The sequence below is a fragment of the Cebus imitator genome, unplaced genomic scaffold, assembly GCF_001604975.1.
Source record: "Cebus imitator isolate Cc_AM_T3 unplaced genomic scaffold, Cebus_imitator-1.0 Scaffold323, whole genome shotgun sequence".
NCBI classification, from domain to species: domain Eukaryota; kingdom Metazoa; phylum Chordata; class Mammalia; order Primates; family Cebidae; genus Cebus; species Cebus imitator.
The window spans coordinates 49,561-55,205 of record NW_016107638.1 but is presented as its reverse complement, the minus strand read 5'-3'; the positions used below and the strand labels follow the sequence as shown (position 1 = coordinate 55,205).

Genomic DNA, 5,645 nt, shown 5'->3' with positions numbered 1-5,645 from the left:
TTCCTCAGTCCGGATCTCCAGGTGAGCTGACAGCCCCTTCCTCAGTCCGGATCTCCAGGTGAGCTGACAGCCCCTTCCTCAGTCCGGATCTCCAGTTGAGCTGACAGCCCCTTCCTCAGTCCGGATCTCCAGGTGAGCGGACAGCCCCTTCCTCAGTCCAGATCTCCAGGTGAGCTGACAGCCCCTTCCTCAGTCCGGATCTCCAGGTGAGCTGTGGGCCTCTTCCTCAATCCGGATCTCCAGGTGAGCTGACAGCCTCTTCCTCAATCCGGATCTCCAGGTGAGCTGTGGGCCTCTTCCTCAATCCGGATCTCTGGGTGAGCTGTGGGCCCCTTCCTCAATCTGGATCTCCGAGTGAGCTGATGGCCCCTGCCGGCCCCTTCCTCAATCCGGATGTCTGGTGAGCTGCGGGCCCCTGTCTTTGTCCTCCCCATGGATGGTCCAGACGACCCTGGGAAGGGTCAGGCTCCCCTGGGCCCCAGAGGCAGTGCTGCCAGGCTCTGCAGTTCTAGCACAGTGTGCGCCATCCGGTCACCCCAGGTGTATGCACCCTCTGCAGACACTGCTCTCCGTTAGTGGTCTCCCCTCCCTCACTGATTCCCTCCAGGACTCCTTCCTCAGCCTGGAATCCGCCTCACTGGAGCCCCAGCTCCTGCCCTCCACAGCCCTGTCTTGTGAGTGTCCTGAACTCTCTCCAGCGAGGCCGGGCCTGGGGCTGAGCTCTTCCTTCCAAGGCACTAACCTTGGATTGCTGGGACGGAATGAGTTTGGCATAGCTGCAGGATGTCTGTTCTAACAACACGCCCCAGGCAGCTCTCCTAGGCCTGATTTCAGCAGAATTGGCCTATCCGCCCAGGAACCTGTGTGGAAGCTGAAAGCATGGCTGGGAGGGGAGGTGGATGTCAGCCCTGTGTTCCCATCTCGGCCAAATGTTGGAGCAGATCCACTCGCCGGCTCCAAAGGCGCACATGTGGAAGAGTTTCCGGAACCTCCGCAGCGCTGCCTCCACAGCTCAAGCGAGTTGTTTGTCTTAACGTCGCCGGCTGACTTTGGGCCCTGGAGTCATCTGCAGAATGCCCAGTGCACCCTCTCTAGTCCCTGCCTCCCCTTGACCATCGACTTGTCCAGTGGATGCTGGCATCAAACCAGCAGCGCCCATGACAAGGACCTGGGTTGCTGGCCGCGGAAACCTAATCAATGCGGAGAGGCTCATGAACACTCCTCCACCTCTGGGCATGCCAGGCAGAGCAGAGCAGGGGCAGTGGGCAAGGGCTGCTCGGGATGAGGCAGGGAGAGCCAGCTGCGAGCCTCCTCGGCCCAGAGCTCTCCTTTGCCGTAAGCAGCAAGAACCGGGCCCTTCAGAGGGAAGCAGACAGTCGGGGTCCAACGTGGCCCCCTAGTAAAACAGTGTTGGGGCACTCCGTACCTCAAGCGATGCCCTCTTGGGCCTTTAGCCAACCTGGGGTTCCAGAAATAGATGTGGGAGGAGGGACCCCCACTAAAGAGGTGACTTCTTGAACAAAGCATCCTCCCAAGACAGAATCCGATAACCCTTCACTCTTACTCCTGGAGGGAGAAGAGTCTCTTCTGATCAGGCCAAGGTGGCCGTAGGTTTGATGAGCTGTTGAATTACCCGCTGGAAATTAATAGCCCAGAGCCCGGCTTCTACAGCAAGGTCAGGCAGTGCTCACGGCATGGACGTGGGAGTGCGAGGGCTGGCGTGGGGTTTATGGAATGTGGGGTGCAGGAGCTTCTTATTCACTCTGTGTCTCCATTTTGTTTTTGCAGAACGGGCTTTGTTGTGGGTTGAACATGAACAGGACAGGCACAGAGTATGTGCTCTGTGTGAGTCAACATTCTGTATTTTTATCCTTCAGAGGTGGGGCTAATAGACTCTCCTTTATAAATGCGTTGATCATTTCTGCCCAGAATCTCTTCCAGCTCCTAATCACTTGGCCTGAGGCTCCACTCCTGACCCCAGAACTGTACAGGGTTCCCTCAGGGAGCAGGCTCCAGGAAAACAAACAAACAAAAACACCTTACTCTCTTTTTTTAATGGAATAAGTGAGTCACATTCTTTTCAGAAGTAACATTCCAACGTTAGTACACAGGGCGAAGTCACAAACAGCAGAGTGACCACCCGTGACACCTTCGTAGCCCTTGAAGTACAGTGACAGACACAACGCCCCTCCCTGAACCGATGGGTGGTGCTTCCTGCAGCTGGGACCAGGTTCCCGTGTCTCCAGCTGAGCCCCAGCCCTGGGAGAGGGCCTGCACTGAAGGGCCGTGTTGCATGAAAAGTGTGGTTTTTCTGTGGCACAAACACGCCCCTCGGCTCCCTGGAGTAATGAAGGGAGACCCTACATGGCAGGCAGTGACCACTAACCAGATCCACAGCTTCCAGGTCAGGCTCTGCAGGAGCCGCGGCCTCACCCGGGTCCTAGGCCTCACCCGGGTCCTAGCACCAGGGCGTCCTCACGAACGTCCTGTCTGAATAGAACAGATGCTGTTGCGGGCATGCGCTAGTCGAGAGACAGAACTGACTCAAGGTATTTCACAGGGAGGAAATGTCATGCAGAGAATTGACAGAAGGACACAAGCGCCAAACCCAAGGGCGTAGGGCAGCCCAGAGGCAGCCCAGCACAGCAGGAAGCCAGCTCCACTGCTCTTCATCTTGGGTTGGAGGAAGGAAGACGGAGGCAAAGTTGGGGCATCAGTGATGGCAGGTGCTCCCAGAGAAGCCAGACACACCGGAGCGGACGAGGCAGAGGCCGAGGCTGTGGCCTCCCATCTCTCCCGCCCTCCATGTCCTGCTGAGGCCTCCCATTGGCCAGGGCTGCTGTGGGTGGGCCTGTTCAGGTTCTTGACATCAGTGCGCAAAATAATTTGGGAGCAAGTTCAAAGTAAGAGTGGGCAAAGACTTTTATTGCAAAGCGAAAGTGCGCTCCAACAGCTGGGTCGGAGCAGGCGGCTCCGGAATGAGAGAGCCAGGCCAGCCCTGGAAACTCCTCGATGGGGGTCTCCTGTGATTGTCACTGAAGGAGCAGGATGTTATTGTGCTGTGGGTGGGCTCCTGCACCTGCACGTGCCATCGCTGTACCTGCTGGTACATATATTGCATGTCTCATTTGCGTTTTAAATCTCGGCCCAGCACTGTGCTTTTCCCTATTATGGTGAGCCAAGTTCACCATAAGAATATGGCTCTTGGCTCGGCCTTGGGAACTTTTCCTCCAACCCAGTCACTCCTTCAGCAAGGAAGTTGCCCACTGCAGGCGACCAAAGATATCTGCGCCAGCCCCTTTCCGGAGTATCTGTCACTGACCGGCCCCTGTGCTAACCTATTGGCCCCACATGGCTTGCTCTCAGCCGCCTGCAGGTCATGCCCTTTCCCTCAGTCACCGCCTGCTGGAGAACTGTTCAGAAATGGGCGATGAGGAGGCCGGGGAGTGCAGCACCCCTGGGAACAAATAGCAGCAAATCAGGGTCAGCGAGTGGGTCCAAGGGCAAAAGCAAGTGGCCCACATGTCCATGCGTCTTTGAGGTTCCTGGAAGGGAAGTTCAAATGGTTGCTGTTTTTAATACATTGCGGGGCTTGGGGGCCAATATTTTATCATGGCAAAATACACATAACGCAAATTGACTATCTGAACCATTTTTAAGTGTACAGTTCAGTGATACTAAGTACATTGCTTTTGCTGTGCAACCGTCACCACCATCCATCCCACCATCCATCCCTCCGTCCCTCCATCCATCTCTCCACCCCTCCATCCCTGCATATATCTCTCCATCCACCCCTCCATCCCTCTATCCATCTCTTCATCCATCCCTCCATCCATCCATCCCTCCATCCATCCATCCTTCCATCCATCCCTCCATCTTTCATCCCTCCATCCACCTCTCCATCCATCCCTCCATCCACCCTCCATCCATCCATCCATCCATCCCTCCATCCATCAACCCCTCCCTCCATCCTGTGGGTGGGACCCCACTGCATCTGCACCACCTCCTCCAGGTGCATTGCGCTGTGGCACGTGTTGGAACGTCCTTCCTTCTCAGGTGACTGATAAGGCAGGGGGCCCCACCTCTGTCCTTGTAGAATTTGTTTTCTATGTCCTTTTTTGCTGTCCTGGCCCCTCCTTTTCTGCATTGTCTTCTTTTGTGTTTAGTCTATTGTTTGTTTAGTGAAATGTTGAAATTCCTCTCTCATTTCCTTTTGTGTATACTCTGCAGCTATTCTCTGTGGCTGATATAATGAGGTTGCTACACTCTAACATGAATTTATCCCAGTCAAGTAAACGTCAGTAACACAAAAACCTTCATTCCTTCACATCTCCATTCCCACTTCCTTCAGTTGCTGATGTCATAGAATTATATCTTTATGTGTCATGTGTCCAAAACCAAAAACAAATAAATTTTAAATGTATTCGTCTCTTAAATTATGTAGAAAACAAAACATGGAAACACAAAACAAAGTTATAATAATACTGACAACTTTTGTAAAACACCTGGTTACTATTCAGTTGGGTTGTCTATTTCTTACTGACTTACAGGCTTTAAAAAATGTATTCTGGATATGAGTCCTTTGTCAGTTATGTGTGTATAAATAACTTCTCCTCCTGGGTGGTTTATACCTTTACTTTCTAATTTTTTTTTTTGATACAGGGTTTTACTCTGTCACCCAGGCTAAGGTGCACGGGCAAGATTGTAGCTCACTGCAGCCGTGATCACCCAAGCTCAAGTGGTCCTCCTGCCTCAGCCTCCAGAGTAGTTGGGACTACAGACACACATCACCACATCTGGCTAATTTTTAAATTTTCATTTTTGTAGCGACAGGGTCTTGCTGTGTTGCCCCGGGTGGTCTCCAACTCCTGGGCTCAAGCAGTCTTCCCACCCCAGCCTCCCAAAGTGTATAACACTTTTTAAACTTATCTCAACTGTGATAGTATAAAACATGGTTTTTTAATGACCAGAAATTCCTAATTTTAATTAAATGCAATCAAGACATTTTAACCCTTTATATCTGGTTGTTTCCTATTTAACGCCTTCCTCTGCCTTGAGGCCAAAAGATATTCCTGTGTTATCCTCTAAAAGTTGTTTCACAGTTGGACCATGCTCGACCTGGAAGTGAGCTGGGGGAGGATACGGAATGTTGGAAGATATGTGTATTTGCCTACGGAGATCCAGTGGGCATGGCAGTATGGGAAAGACCTCTGCCACCCTGCAGGGCCACCTGTGTTGTCGATGCACCTTGGTGCCCACGTGTGACGATGCCTAGGCTCTCTGGGTGACCAATACCTCGTTGTCTTTCTGACATTGTTGCTTCATTACCGGTGTGACATCCGAGGGTGCAGTCCTGCACCTCGGTGGCCGCCGTTCTGCTCACCTTGGATGTCCTCTTTCCTTGCGTGGTTACACACACGTTAGAATCAACACATTCATTTCTACAAAAACGATCTTCCAGGATTTTGAATAAGTTTGCACTGAATGCATAGAGACATTTGAGGAGAATGTCATCTGAACAAGCTCCTTTCCAGCTAAGGATGGTTTGGGTGGGTATATGGATCTGTTGCGGTGCTAGTGGCCCATTAAATATTGTCTATAAACAACCTCTTTCAAAGGCAGTTTAGCAATGTCTGTTAAAACAG

At 52.3% G+C, this 5,645-nt stretch overlaps 1 long non-coding RNA gene across 1 annotated transcript in view; it reads left to right on the top strand.

Annotated features, from left to right (window-relative positions):
- Positions 1 to 260, top strand: part of LOC119467729 — a 1,697-nt gene extending 1,437 nt beyond the window's left edge. Inside the window, exons 2-3 of the long non-coding RNA XR_005196325.1 lie at positions 22 to 206; positions 244 to 260. This is a non-coding gene — a long non-coding RNA (uncharacterized LOC119467729). The remainder of the gene's footprint in view (positions 1 to 21; positions 207 to 243) is intronic.
- Positions 261 to 5,645: the final 5,385 nt, after the last annotated feature.